A 16503-nucleotide genomic window follows, 5' to 3' on the forward strand; every position below is an offset into this window, starting at 1 on the left:
ACGTTACATGATCACGGCAATGAAGGAGGTTTTGAACATTTCTGATACTACAAGTACCACAAAAAAGGGTATTATGTGGGGTGTGAAAAAACTACCCGTAGTTTTTCCTGAATCAGATGAATTAAATGAGGTGTGTGATGAAGCGTGGGTTTCCCCCGATAAAAAACTGCTAATTTCTAAAAAATTATTGGCATTATACCCTTTCCCGCCAAAGGTTAGGGCGCGTTGGGAAACACCCCCTAGGGTAGATAAGGCGCTCACACGCTTATCAAAACAAGTGGCGTTACCGTCTCCTGATACGGCCGCCCTCAAGGAGCCAGCTGATAGGAAGCTGGAAAATATCCTAAAAAGTATATACACACATACTGGTGTTATACTGCGACCAGCAATCTCCTCAGCCTGGATGTGCAGTGCTGGGCTGGCTTGGTCGGATTCCCTGACTGAAAATATTGATACCCTGGACAGGGACAGTATATTATTGACTATAGAGCATTTAAAGGATGCATTTCTATATATGCGAGATGCACAGAGGGATATTTGCACTCTGGCATCAAGAGTAAGTGCGCTGTCCATTTCTGCCAGAAGAGGGTTATGGACGCGACAGTGGTCAGGTGATGCGGATTCCAAACGGCATATGGAAGTATTACCGTATAAAGGGGAGGAGTTATTTGGGGTCGGTCTATCGGACCTGGTGGCCACGGCAACGGCTGGGAAATCCACCTTTTTACCCCAGGTCACCTCTCAGCAGAAAAAGACACCGTCTTTTCAGGCTCAGTCCTTTCGTCCCCATAAGGGCAAGCGGGCAAAAGGCCACTCATATCTGCCGCGGGGCAGAGGAAGGGGAAAAAGACTGCAGCAGGCAGCCTCTTCCCAGGAACAGAAGCCCTCCCCCGCTTCTGCCAAGTCTTCAGCATGACGCTGGGGCCTTACAAGCGGACTCAGGTACGGTGGGGGGTCGTCTCAAGAATTTCAGCGCGCAGTGGGCTCACTCGCAAGTGGACCCCTGGATCCTGCAGGTAGTATCTCAGGGGTACAAATTGGAATTCGAGACGTCTCCCCCTCGCCGGTTCCTGAAGTCTGCTTTACCAACGTCTCCCTCCGACAGGGAGGCGGTATTGGAAGCCATTCACAAGCTGTATTCCCAGCAGGTGATAATCAAGGTACCCCTCCTACAACAGGGAAAGGGGTATTATTCCACGCTGTTTGTGGTACCGAAGCCGGACGGCTCGGTAAGACCTATTTTAAATCTGAAATCCTTGAACACTTACATACAAAGGTTCAAATTCAAGATGGAGTCACTCAGAGCAGTGATAGCGAACCTGGAAGAAGGGGACTATATGGTGTCTCTGGACATCAAGGATGCTTACCTCCATGTCCCAATTTGCCCTTCTCACCAAGGGTATCTCAGGTTTGTGGTACAGAACTGTCACTATCAGTTTCAGACGCTGCCGTTTGGATTGTCCACGGCACCCCGGGTCTTTACCAAGGTAATGGCCGAAATGATGATTCTTCTTCGAAGAAAAGGCGTCTTAATTATCCCTTACTTGGACGATCTCCTGATAAGGGCAAGGTCCAGAGAACAGTTAGAGGTCGGAGTAGCACTATCTCAAGTAGTACTACGACAGCACGGGTGGATTCTAAATATTCCAAAATCGCAGCTGATTCCGACGACACGTCTGCTGTAGAGATGAGCGGGTTCGGTTTCTCTGAATCCGAACCCGCACGAACTTCATGTTTTTTTTCACGGGTCCGAGCGACTCGGATCTTCCCGCCTTGCTCGGTTAACCCGAGCGCGCCCGAACGTCATCATGACGCTGTCGGATTCTCGCGAGGCTCGGATTCTATCGCGAGACTCGGATTCTATATAAGGAGCCGCGCGTCGCCGCCATTTTCACACGTGCATTGAGATTGATAGGGAGAGGACGTGGCTGGCGTCCTCTCCATTTAGATTAGAAGAGAGAGAGAGTGAGAGATTGACCTGATTTACTGGAGATTAGGAGTACTGTAGAACTGTGTAGAGACTGAGTGCAGAGTTTACTAGTGACTGACCACAGTGACCACCAGACGTTTTATTTAATATATCCGTTCTCTGCCTGAAAAAAACGATACACAGTGACTCAGTCACACACATACCATATCTGTGTGCACTGCTCAGCCCAGTGTGCTGCATCATCTATGTATATATCTGACTGTGCTCAGCTCACACATCTTATAATTGTGGGGGAGACTGGGGAGCACTGCAGTGCCAGTTATAGGTTATAGCAGGAGCCAGGAGTACATATTATTATTAAAATTAAACAGTGCACACTTTTGCTGCAGGAGTGCCACTGCCAGTGTGACTGACCAGTGACCTGACCACACTGACCACCAGTATAGTTAGTAGTATAGTATACTATATTGTGATTGCCTGAAAAAGTTAAACACTCGTATCTGACTGTGCTCAGCTCACACATCTTATAATTGTGGGGGAGACTGGGGAGCACTGCAGTGCCAGTTATAGGTTATAGCAGGAGCCAGGAGTACATATTATTATTAAAATTAAACAGTGCACACTTTTGCTGCAGGAGTGCCACTGCCAGTGTGACTGACCAGTGACCTGACCACACTGACCACCAGTATAGTTAGTAGTATAGTATACTATATTGTGATTGCCTGAAAAAGTTAAACACTCGTCGTGTGACTTCACTTGTGTGGTGTTTTTTTTTTTATTCTATAAAAAACTCATTCTGCTGACAGACAGTGTCCAGCAGGTCCGTCATTATATAATATATACCTGTCCGGCTGCAGTAGTGATATATATATATTTTTTATATCATTATTTATCATCCAGTCGCAGCAGACACAGTACGGTAGTTCACGGCTGTAGCTACCTCTGTGTCGGCACTCGGCAGTCCGTCCATAATTGTATACCACCTACCCGTGGTTTTTTTTTCTTTCTTCTTTATACATACATACTACTACTACATCTCTTTATCAACCAGTCTATATTAGCAGCAGACACAGTACAGTACGGTAGTCCACGGCTGTAGCTACCTCTGTGTCGGCACTCGGCAGTCCGTCCATAATTGTATACCACCTACCCGTGGTTTTTTCTTTCTTTCTTCTTTATACATACATACTACTACTACTACATCTCTTTATCAACCAGTCTATATTAGCAGCAGACACAGTACAGTACGGTAGTCCACGGCTGTAGCTACCTCTGTGTCGGCACTGGGCAGTCCGTCCATAATTGTATACCACCTACCCGTGGTTTTTTTTTCTTTCTTCTTTATACATACATACTACTACTACATCTCTTTATCAACCAGTCTATATTAGCAGCAGACACAGTACAGTACGGTAGTCCACGGCTGTAGCTACCTCTGTGTCGGCACTGGGCAGTCCGTCCATAATTGTATACCACCTACCCTTGTTTTTTTTTTCTTTCTTCTTTATACATACATACTACTACTACTACATCTCTTTATCAACCAGTCTATATTAGCAGCAGACACAGTACAGTACGGTAGTCCACGGCTGTAGCTACCTCTGTGTCGGCACTGGGCAGTCCTTCCATAATTGTATACCACCTACCCGTGGTTTTTTTTTCTTTCTTCTTTATACATACATACTACTACTACTACATCTCTTTATCAACCAGTCTATATTAGCAGCAGACACAGTACAGTACGGTAGTCCACGGCTGTAGCTACCTCTGTGTCGGCACTGGGCAGTCCGTCCATAATTGTATACCACCTATCCGTGGTTTTTTTTTCTTTCTTCTTTATACATACATACTACTACTACTACATCTCTTTATCAACCAGTCTATATTAGCAGCAGACACAGTACAGTACGGTAGTCCATGGCTGTAGCAACCTCTGTGTCGGCACTGGGCAGTCCGTCCATAATTGTATACCACCTCCCCGTGGTTTTTTTTTCTTTCTTCTTTATACATACATACTACTACTACATCTCTTTATCAACCAGTCTATATTAGCAGCAGACACAGTACAGTACGGTAGTCCACGGCTGTAGCTACCTCTGTGTCGGCACTCAGCAGTCCATCCATAATTGTATACTAGTATCCATTCATCTCCATTGTTTACCTGAGGTGCCTTTTAGTTGTGCCTATTAAAATATGGAGAACAAAAATGTTGAGGTTCCAAAATTAGGGAAAGATCAAGATCCACTTCCACCTCGTGCTGAAGCTGCTGCCACTAGTCATGGCCGAGACGATGAAATGCCAGCAACGTCGTCTGCCAAGGCCGATGCCCAATGTCATAGTACAGAGCATGTCAAATCCAAAACACCAAATATCAGTAAAAAAAGGACTCCAAAACCTAAAATAAAATTGTCGGAGGAGAAGCGTAAACTTGCCAATATGCCATTTACCACACGGAGTGGCAAGGAACGGCTGAGGCCCTGGCCTATGTTCATGGCTAGTGGTTCAGCTTCACATGAGGATGGAGGCACTCAGCCTCTCGCTAGAAAAATGAAAAGACTCAAGCTGGCAAAAGCAGTAGCACCGCAAAGAACTGTGCGTTCTTCGAAATCCCAAATCCACAAGGAGAGTCCAATTGTGTCGGTTGCGATGCCTGACCTTCACAACACTGGACGTGAAGAGCATGCGCCTTCCACCATTTGCACGCCCCCTGCAAGTGCTGGAAGGAGCACCCGCAGTCCAGTTCCTGATAGTCAGATTGAAGATGTCAGTGTTGAAGTACACCAGGATGAGGAGGATATGGGTGTTGCTGGCGCTGGGGAGGAAATTGACCAGGAGGATTCTGATGGTGAGGTGGTTTGTTTAAGTCAGGCACCCGGGGAGACACCTGTTGTCCGTGGGAGGAATAGGGCCGTTGACATGCCTGGTGAAAATACCAAAAAAATCAGCTCTTCGGTGTGGAAGTATTTCACCAGAAATGCGGACAACAGGTGTCAAGCCGTGTGTTCCCTTTGTCAAGCTGTAATAAGTAGGGGTAAGGACGTTAACCACCTCGGAACATCCTCCCTTATACGTCACCTGCAGCGCATTCATAATAAGTCAGTGACAAGTTCAAAAACTTGGGCCGACAGCGGAAGCAGTCCACTGACCAGTAAATCCCTTCCTCTTGTAACCAAGCTCACGCAAACCACCCCACCAACTCCCTCAGTGTCAATTTCCTCCTTCCCCAGGAATGCCAATAGTCCTGCAGGCCATGTCACTGGCAATTCTGACGAGTCCTCTCCTGCCTGGGATTCCTCCGATGCATCCTTGCGTGTAACGCCTACTGCTGCTGGCGCTGCTGTTGTTGCTGCTGGGAGTCGATGGTCATCCCAGAGGGGAAGTCGTAAGCCCACTTGTACTACTTCCAGTAAGCAATTGACTGTCCAACAGTCCTTTGCGAGGAAGATGAAATATCACAGCAGTCATCCTGTTGCAAAGCGGATAACTGAGTCCTTGACAACTATGTTGGTGTTAGACGTGCGTCCGGTATCCGCCGTTAGTTCACAGGGAACTAGACAATTTATTGAGGCAGTGTGCCCCCGTTACCAAATACCATCTAGGTTCCACTTCTGTAGGCAGGCGATACCGAGAATGTACACGGACGTCAGAAAAAGACTCACCAGTGTCCTAAAAAATGCAGTTGTACCCAATGTCCACTTAACCACGGACATGTGGACAAGTGGAGCAGGGCAGGGTCAGGACTATATGACTGTGACAGCCCACTGGGTAGATGTATGGACTCCCGCCGCAAGAACAGCAGCGGCGGCACCAGTAGCAGCATCTCGCAAACGCCAACTCTTTCCTAGGCAGGCTACGCTTTGTATCACCGCTTTCCAGAATACGCACACAGCTGAAAACCTCTTACGGCAACTGAGGAAGATCATCGCAGAATGGCTTACCCCAATTGGACTCTCCTGTGGATTTGTGGCATCGGACAACGCCAGCAATATTGTGTGTGCATTAAATATGGGCAAATTCCAGCACGTCCCATGTTTTGCACATACCTTGAATTTGGTGGTGCAGAATTTTTTAAAAAACGACAGGGGCGTGCAAGAGATGCTGTCGGTGGCCAGAAGAATTGCGGGACACTTTCGGCGTACAGGCACCACGTACAGAAGACTGGAGCACCACCAAAAACTACTGAACCTGCCCTGCCATCATCTGAAGCAAGAAGTGGTAACGAGGTGGAATTCAACCCTCTATATGCTTCAGAGGTTGGAGGAGCAGCAAAAGGCCATTCAAGCCTATACAATTGAGCACGATATAGGAGGTGGAATGCACCTGTCTCAAGTGCAGTGGAGAATGATTTCAACGTTGTGCAAGGTTCTGATGCCCTTTGAACTTGCCACACGTGAAGTCAGTTCAGACACTGCCAGCCTGAGTCAGGTCATTCCCCTCATCAGGCTTTTGCAGAAGAAGCTGGAGACATTGAAGGAGGAGCTAACACGGAGCGATTCCGCTAGGCATGTGGGACTTGTGGATGGAGCCCTTAATTCGCTTAACAAGGATTCACGGGTGGTCAATCTGTTGAAATCAGAGCACTACATTTTGGCCACCGTGCTCGATCCTAGATTTAAAACCTACCTTGGATCTCTCTTTCCGGCAGACACAAGTCTGCTGGGGTTGAAAGACCTGCTGGTGAGAAAATTGTCAAGTCAAGCGGAACGCGACCTGTCAACATCTCCTCCTTCACATTCTCCCGCAACTGGGGGTGCGAGGAAAAGGCTCAGAATTCCGAGCCCACCCGCTGGCGGTGATGCAGGGCAGTCTGGAGCGACTGCTGATGCTGACATCTGGTCCGGACTGAAGGACCTGACAACGATTACGGACATGTCGTCTACTGTCACTGCATATGATTCTCTCAACATTGAAAGAATGGTGGAGGATTATATGAGTGACCGCATCCAAGTAGGCACGTCACACAGTCCGTACTTATACTGGCAGGAAAAAGAGGCAATTTGGAGGCCCTTGCACAAACTGGCTTTATTCTACCTAAGTTGCCCTCCCACAAGTGTGTACTCCGAAAGAGTGTTTAGTGCCGCCGCTCACCTTGTCAGCAATCGGCGTACGAGGTTACATCCAGAAAATGTGGAGAAGATGATGTTCATTAAAATGAATTATAATCAATTCCTCCGCGGAGACATTGACCAGCAGCAATTGCCTCCACAAAGTACACAGGGAGCTGAGATGGTGGATTCCAGTGGGGACGAATTGATAATCTGTGAGGAGGGGGATGTACACGGTGATATATCGGAGGATGATGATGAGGTGGACATCTTGCCTCTGTAGAGCCAGTTTGTGCAAGGAGAGATTAATTGCTTCTTTTTTGGGGGGGGTCCAAACCAACCCGTCATATCAGTCACAGTCGTGTGGCAGACCCTGTCACTGAAATGATGGGTTGGTTAAAGTGTGCATGTCCTGTTTTGTTTATACAACATAAGGGTGGGTGGGAGGGCCCAAGGACAATTCCATCTTGCACCTCTTTTTTCTTTTATTTTTCTTTGCGTCATGTGCTGTTTGGGGAGGGTTTTTTGGAAGGGACATCCTGCGTGACACTGCAGTGCCACTCCTAAATGGGCCCGGTGTTTGTGTCGGCCACTAGGGTCGCTTATCTTACTCACACAGTCAGCTACCTCATTGCGCCTCTTTTTTTCTTTGCGTCATGTGCTGTTTGGGGAGGGTATTTTGGAAGGGACATCCTGCGTGACACTGCAGTGCCACTCCTAAATGGGCCCGGTGTTTGTGTCGGCCACTAGGGTCGCTAATCTTACTCACACAGCTACCTCATTGCGCCTCTTTTTTTCTTTGCGTCATGTGCTGTTTGGGGATGGTTTTTTGGAAGGGACATCCTGCGTGACACTGCAGTGCCACTCCTAAATGGGCCCGGTGTTTGTGTCGGCCACTAGGGTCGCTAATCTTACTCACACAGCTACCTTATTGCGCCTCTTTTTTTCTTTGCGTCATGTGCTGTTTGGGGAGGGTTTTTTGGAAGGGACATCCTGCGTGACACTGCAGTGCCACTCCTAGATGGGCCAGGTGTTTGTGTCAGCCACTAGGGTCGCTTAGCTTAGTCATCCAGCGACCTCGGTGCAAATTTTAGGACTAAAAATAATATTGTGAGGTGTGAGGTATTCAGAATAGACTGAAAATGAGTGGAAATTATGGTTTTTGAGGTTAATAATAATATGGGATCAAAATGACCCCCAAATTCTATGATTTAAGCTGTTTTTTAGGGTTTTTTGAAAAAAACACCCGAATCCGACAAAAAAAATTCGGTGAGGTTTTGCCAAAACGCGGTCGAACCCAAAACACGGCCGCGGAACCGAACCCAAAACCAAAACACAAAACCCGAAAAATTTCAGGCGCTCATCTCTAGTCTGCTGTTCCTAGGGATGATTCTGGACACAGTCCAGAAAAAGGTGTTTCTCCCGGAGGAGAAAGCCAGGGAGTTATCCGAGCTAGTCAGGAACCTCCTAAAACCAGGCCAAGTGTCAGTGCATCAATGCACAAGGGTCCTGGGAAAAATGGTGGCTTCTTACGAAGCGATTCCATTCGGCAGATTCCACGCAAGAACTTTTCAGTGGGATCTGCTGGACAAATGGTCCGGATCGCATCTTCAGATGCATCAGCGGATAACCCTGTCTCCAAGGACAAGGGTGTCTCTCCTGTGGTGGTTGCAGAGTGCTCATCTTCTAGAGGGCCGCAGATTCGGCATTCAGGACTGGGTCCTGGTGACCACGGTTGCCAGCCTGAGAGGCTGGGGAGCAGTCACACAGGGAAGAAATTTCCAGGGCTTGTGGTCAAGCATGGAAACGTCATTTCACATAAATATCCTGGAACTAAGGGCCATTTACAATGCCCTAAGTCAAGCAAGGCCTCTGCTTCAGGGTCAGCCGGTGTTGATCCAGTCGGACAACATCACGGCAGTCGCCCACGTAAACAGACAGGGCGGCACAAGAAGCATGAGGGCAATGGCAGAAGTTGCAAGGATTCTTCGCTGGGCAGAAAATCATGTGATAGCACTGTCAGCAGTGTTCATTCCGGGAGTGGACAACTGGGAAGCAGACTTCCTCAGCAGACACGACCTCCACCCGGGGGAGTGGGGACTTCACCCAGAAGTCTTCCACATGATTGTGAACCGTTGGGAAAAACCAAAGGTGGACATGATGGCGTCCCGCCTCAACAAAAAACTAGACAGATATTGCGCCAGGTCAAGGGACCCTCAGGCAATAGCTGTGGACGCTCTGGTAACACCGTGGGTGTACCAGTCAGTGTATGTGTTCCCTCCTCTGCCTCTCATACCCAAGGTACTGAGAATCATAAGAAGGAGAGGAGTAAGGACTATACTCGTGGCTCCGGATTGGCCAAGAAGGACTTGGTACCCGGAACTTCAAGAGATGCTCACGGAGGACCCGTGGCCTCTACCTCTAAGAAAGGACCTGCTCCAGCAGGGACCCTGTCTGTTCCAAGACTTACCGCGGCTGCGTTTGACGGCATGGCGGTTGAACGCCGGATCCTGAAGGAAAAAGGCATTCCGCATGAAGTCATCCCTACCCTGATCAAAGCCAGGAAGGATGTAACCGTGCAACATTATCACCGTATTTGGCGTAAATATGTTGCGTGGTGTGAGGCCAGGAAGGCCCCTACAGAGGAATTTCAACTGGGTCGTTTCCTGCATTTCCTGCAAACAGGACTGTCTATGGGCCTAAAATTAGGGTCCATTAAGGTTCAAATTTCGGCCCTGTCGATTTTCTTCCAGAAAGAACTGGCTTCAGTTCCTGAAGTTCAGACGTTTGTCAAAGGGGTACTGCATATACAGCCTCCTTTTGTGCCTCCAGTGGCACCTTGGGATCTCAATGTAGTTTTGGGGTTCCTAAAATCACATTGGTTTGAACCACTCACCACTGTGGACTTAAAATATCTCACATGGAAAGTGGTAATGCTGTTAGCCCTGGCTTCAGCCAGGCGTGTCTCAGAATTGGCGGCTTTATCCTATAAAAGCCCTTACCTAATTTTTCATACGGACAGGGCAGAATTGAGGACTCGTCCTCAATTTCTCCCTAAGGTGGTTTCAGCGTTTCACTTGAACCAGCCTATTGTGGTACCTGCGGCTTCTAGGGACTTGGAGGACTCCAAGTTGCTGGACGTAGTCAGGGCCCTGAAAATATATGTTTCCAGGACGGCTGGAGTCAGAAAATCTGACTCGCTGTTTATCCTGTATGCACCCAACAAGCTGGGTGCTCCTGCTTCTAAGCAGACTATTGCTCGTTGGATTTGTAGTACAATTCAGCTTGCACATTCTGTGGCAGGCCTGCCACAGCCAAAATCTGTAAAAGCCCATTCCACAAGGAAAGTGGGCTCATCTTGGGCGGCTGCCCGAGGGGTCTCGGCTTTACAACTTTGCCGAGCAGCTACTTGGTCAGGGGCAAACACGTTTGCTAAATTCTACAAATTTGATACCCTGGCTGAGGAGGACCTGGAGTTCTCTCATTCGGTGCTGCAGAGTCATCCGCACTCTCCCGCCCGTTTGGGAGCTTTGGTATAATCCCCATGGTCCTTACGGAGTTCCCAGCATCCACTAGGACGTCAGAGAAAATAAGAATTTACTTACCGATAATTCTATTTCTCGTAGTCCGTAGTGGATGCTGGGCGCCCATCCCAAGTGCGGATTGTCTGCAATACTTGTACATAGTTATTGTTACAAAAATCGGGTTATTATTGTTGTGAGCCATCTTTTCAGAGGCTCCTCTGTTATCATGCTGTTAACTGGGTTCAGATCACAGGTTGTACGGTGTGATTGGTGTGGCTGGTATGAGTCTTACCCGGGATTCAAAATCCTTCCTTATTGTGTACGCTCGTCCGGGCACAGTATCCTAACTGAGGCTTGGAGGATGGTCATAGGGGGAGGAGCCAGTGCACACCAGGTAGTCCTAAAGCTTTTACTTTTGTGCCCAGTCTCCTGCGGAGCCGCTATCCCCCATGGTCCTTACGGAGTTCCCAGCATCCACTACGGACTACGAGAAATAGAATTATCGGTAAGTAAATTCTTATTTTTTAAGGCTTGAATGGAGGCACATAGTTACCCCTAGGGAGGTGAGAAGGCGTTATAACAATAATAATAATAATAATAATAATTAATTCTATAGAAAAAAAATCTCTACTTACTTATTTAACTACTGGAAATACAGAAACCATTTATCATAGGGAAAGACATAACAATTGAATCTAGAACAAGTAAGTCCTTAAAAATAATTACTAGGTCTGCAGTTGGACAGTCATTACCGTATAACGTTAACAAAGATAGGTTTTAGTTAATTACTGAAGACCTTACTCTTAGGGGCAATGGCCGTACCCTAATGCTCTTCTCGGTGAGGTGAATTGGTGAATAGTGATGTGTTTATTATGTTAATCTGAGTCTGATTTATCACCCTCGGGTGCGTACAGTCTCATCGCTCCTTACATATTCACAGCGGTACCTTCCTTATCCTGAGAAATATGCCTAGACAACTGATAGACATTACATTCAGCCTAATCTGTTGGCTGCGATAAGAAATGTGCAAGAAGTCTATTGATGCATTTCTGCAGATGGACATGGTATCTGAGCCAGTCTTCTTTGGTATTTAATGCCAACTGTTTGTTTATTAAATAACCAAAGACAATCTACGTTTATTGAATAAATGAAATACAAATATCATACTGTAACAATAACATAATATATAACTAAATAGAACAAACATAAAAAATAAAAAAATAAAAAGATCAATCAAAAGTAAAGTAACGCATACGGTTTACTGGAGGCACCAATACGCAATCATGCTGTATAAAACAGGTGAGGGGGAAGCCTACTAAAGAAATTACACCTGCAGTATCTCTGCTGCAGCACCAACCACAGGTAGGTTCACCCATAGCAAGGTACGCCTTCAGGAGGAAGCCCCAATGCACCATCTGGAGGCAATAGGAAAACATATGTAAAAGTATTTTTATTTGTATTTGTTTACTGAAAAATAGGTTCCAAAACTAACAAAAAATAGGATTTTAATTTCCTACCGGTAAATCCTTTTTGTCATAGTCCGTAGAGGATGCTGGGGTCCACATTAGTTCCATGGGGTATAGACGGGTCTACTAGGAGCCACTGGCACTTTAAGAGTTTAATAGTGTGGGCTGGCTCCTCCCTCTCTGCCCCTCCTACCAGACTCAGTCTAGAAACTGTGCCCGAGTAGACGGACAACTTCGAGAGAAGGATTAAACACAGATAGTGGCGAGATTCACACCAGCTCACACAAACAAGGCAAAACCATTGCTTACAAGCCTGAAAACTCAGCAACAGCTGAATAACATTACTGAACCAAGTAATAACGCAGTACTTAACTAAGAACAAAGCAGTACTGACCAAGTAACCACTGCAGGATAGCGAAGCGCTGGGCGGGCGCCCAGCAACCTCTACGGACTACGAGAAAAGGTTTTACCGGTAGGTAATTAAAATCCTATTTTCTCTTATGTCCTAGAGGATGCCGGGGTCCACATAGTACTATGGGGATGTACCAAAGCTCCCAGAACGCGAGGGAGAGGGCGGAGGCTCCTGCAGCACTGATTGGCCTCTGAGGACCTAAAATTTGGTCAAAGTATCGAACCTGTAGAACTTAGCAAACGTGTTCGACCCAGACCAAGTAGCCGCTCGGCCAAGCTGTAAAGCCGAGACACCCCGGGCATCCGCCCAGGAAGAACCCACTTTACGAGTAGAGTGGGCCTTAACAGATCTTGGACATAGCAATCCTGCCGTAGAATACGCATGCTGGATAGTGAACCTGATCCAGCGAGAGATCGTCTGCTTAGAAGCAGGACACCCAATTTTCTTGGGATCATACAGGACAAACCGAGAGTCCAATTTTCTGTGACGAGCAGTCCTCTTCACATAGATTTTCAGAGCCCTTACAACATCCAAGGACTTTGACGGAATGGAGCAGTCAGTAGCAACTGGCACCACAATAGGTTGGTTGATATGAAAAGCCAATATAACCTTCGGAAGGAACTGCTGACGTGTCCGGAGCTCAGCCCTATCTTCATGGAAGATCAAGTAGGGACTTTTGCAAGACAAAGCCCCCAACTCCGACACACATCTAGGAGAAGCTAAGGCCAACAAAGTGACAGCCTTCCACGTGAGAAACTTGACCTCAACCTCCTGTAGAGGCTCAAACCAATCCGATTGGAGGAACTGCAACACCATGTTAAGATCCCAGGGCGCCGTTGGCGGCACAAAGGGAGGTTGGATGTTCAGAACTCCCTTCAAAAAAGTCTGAACCTCAGGGGGGACAGCCAATTGTTTCTGGAAGAAAATGGATAAGGCCAAAATCTGGACCTTTACGGATCCCAACCTCAGGCCCATATCCACACCTGCTTGCAGGAAGAGGAGAAACCATCCCAGTTGGAACTCCACCATAGGAAACTTCTTGAATTCACACCAAGATACATACTTTTTCCAAATGTGATGGTAATGTTTAGACGTTACTCCTTTCCTAGCCTGTATCAGGGTAGGAATGACCTTTTTTCGGAATGCCCTTCCGAGGTAATATCTGGCGTTCAACCTCCATGCTGTCAAAAATGTAGCTGCGGCAAGTCTTGATAAGCGAACGGCCCCTGTTGTAACAGGTCCTCCCGAGGAGGAAGAGGCCTCGGATCTTCCAGCAGTAGATCCAGAAGATCAGCGTACCAAGCCCTTCTTGGCCAGTCCGGAGCAATGAGGATTGCCTGAACTCTTGTTCTTCTTATGATCTTTAGAATCCTTGGGATGAGTGGAAGTGGAGGAAACACGTACAGTGACTGGAACACCCACGGAGAAACCAGAGCGTCCACCGCCACTGCTTGCGGGTCTCTCAACCTGGAACAGTACCTCTGAAGCTTCTTGTTGAGGCGGGAGGCCATCATGTCTTTTTGAGGAACCCCACAAAGATTTGTCACCTCTGTGAACATCTCTGGATGTAGGCCCCACTATCCTGGATGGAGATCGTGTCTGCTGAGGAAGTCCGCTTCCCAGTTGTCCACTCCCGGAATGAAAATTGCTGACAGTGCCAATGAGTGTTTTTCTGCCCAGAGGATGATTTTTGTCACCACTGACATTGCAGCTCTGCTCTTCGTTCCGCCCTGTCGGTTTATGTAGGCCACCGTTGTTACATTGTCCGACTGCACTTGAATGGCTCGATCTCGCAGAAGATGTGCCGCTTGGAGAAGACCGTTGTACAAGGCTTTTAGTTCCAGAATGTTTATGGGAAGACCTGATTCCAGACTTGACCACCTTCTTTGGAAGGTTTCCCCTTGAGTGACTGCGCCCCATCCCCTTGGGCTTGCATCGTGGTTAGAAGGATCCAGTCCTGAATCCCGAACCTGCGGCCCTCCAGAAGGTGAGACATTTGCAGCCACCAGAGGAGTGAAATCCTTGCTTTCGGCGACAGACGAATCCTCAGGTGCAAATGTAGATGAGACCCCGACCACTTGTTCAGGAGATCCAGTTGGATCGAGCATGAAATCTTCCATACTGTAGAGCCTCGTAGGAGGCAACCATCTTCCACAGAAGGCGAATGCACTGATGAACCGATACCCGGGCTGGCTTCAGGACATCCCGGACCATTGTTTGAATCACCAACGCTTTCTCCACCGGTTGAAACACCCTCTGCACTTCTGTGTTGAGGTTCATCCCCAGGAAAGACAATCTCCTTGTCGGCTCCAAATGTGACTTTGGAAGGTTCAGGATCCAACCATGGTCCCTGAGCAGACGAGTTGTGAGAGCAATAGACTGCAACAACTTTTCCCTGGTCAATGCCTTTATCAGCAGATCGTCCAGATATGGGATTATGTTCACCCCCTGTCTGCGGAGGAGAACCATCATCTCTGCCATCACGTTGGTGAACACCCTCTGTGCCGTGGAGAGGCCGAATGGCAGTGCCTGGAACTGATAGTGACAGTCCAACAGTGCAAATCTGAGATAAGCCTAGTGCGGCGGCCAAATCGGAACGTGGAGGTACGCATCCTTGATATCCAAAGATACCAGAAATTCTCCCTCCTCCAGACCTGAGATCACCGCTCTCAGAGACTCCATTTTGAATTTGAACTCCCTCAGATAAGGGTTTAACGATTTCTAGTTCAAAATCGGTCCGACCGAACCATCCGGTTTCGGTACCACGAAAAGGTTTGTATTATAACCCTCGGCTTGCATCTGAGGCGGAACTGGGACAATGACCTGTGACTTTTCCAATTTTTGGATGGCTTCCTGTTAGAGATGAGCGGGTTCGGTTTCTCTGAATCCGAACCCGCACGAACTTCATGTTTTTTTCACGGGTCCGAGCAGACTCGGATCCTCCCGCCTTGCTCGGTTAACCCGAGCGCGCCCGGACGTCATCATGACGCTGTCGGATTCTCGCGAGACTCAGATTCTATATAAGGAGCCGCGCGTCGCCGCCATTTTCACACGTGCATTGAGATTGATAGGGAGAGGACGTGGCTGGCGTCCTCTCCATTTAGATTAGGGTTGAGAGAGAGAGAGAGAGATTGACCTGAGGCTGTGATACTGTAGAAGAGAGTGCAGAGTTTAGTGACTGACGACCACAGTGACCACCAGACAGTGCAGTTGTTTGTTTTGTTTAATATATCCGTTCTCTGCCTGAAAAAAACGATACACACAGTGACTCAGTCACATACCATATCTGTGTGCACTGCTCAGCCCAGTGTGCTGCATCAATGTATATATATATCTGACTGTGCTCAGCTCACACAGCTTATAATTGTGGGGGAGACTGGGGAGCACTGCAGTGCCAGTTATAGGTTATAGCAGGAGCCAGGAGTACATAATATTATATTAAAATTAAACAGTGCACACTTTTGCTGCAGGAGTGCCACTGCCAGTGTGACTAGTGACCAGTGACCTGACCACCAGTATATATAATATTAGTAGTATACTATCTCTTTATCAACCAGTCTATATTAGCAGCAGACACAGTACAGTGCGGTAGTTCACGGCTGTGGCTACCTCTGTGTCGGCACTCGGCAGCCCGTCCATAATTGTATATACCACCTAACCGTGGTTTTTTTTTCTTTCTTTATAGTCATACTAGTTACGAGTATACTATCTCTTTATCAACCAGTCTATATTAGCAGCAGACACAGTACAGTGCGGTAGTTCACGGCTGTGGCTACCTCTGTGTCGGCACTCGGCAGCCCGTCCATAATTGTATATACCACCTAACCGTGGTTTTTTTTTCTTTCTTTATACATACATACTAGTTACGAGTATACTATCTCTTTATCAACCAGTCTATATATTAGCAGCAGACACAGTACAGTGCGGTAGTTCACGGCTGTGGCTACCTCTGTGTCGGCACTCGGCAGCCCGTCCATAATTGTATATACCACCTAACCGTGGTTTTTTTTTCTTTCTTTATACATACATACTAGTTACGAGTATACTATCTCTTTATCAACCAGTCTATATATTAGCAGCAGACACAGTACAGTGCGGTAGTTCACGGCTGTGGCTACCTCTGTGT

Source organism: Pseudophryne corroboree, chromosome 6 (assembly GCF_028390025.1).
Source record: "Pseudophryne corroboree isolate aPseCor3 chromosome 6, aPseCor3.hap2, whole genome shotgun sequence".
NCBI lineage: Eukaryota > Metazoa > Chordata > Amphibia > Anura > Myobatrachidae > Pseudophryne > Pseudophryne corroboree.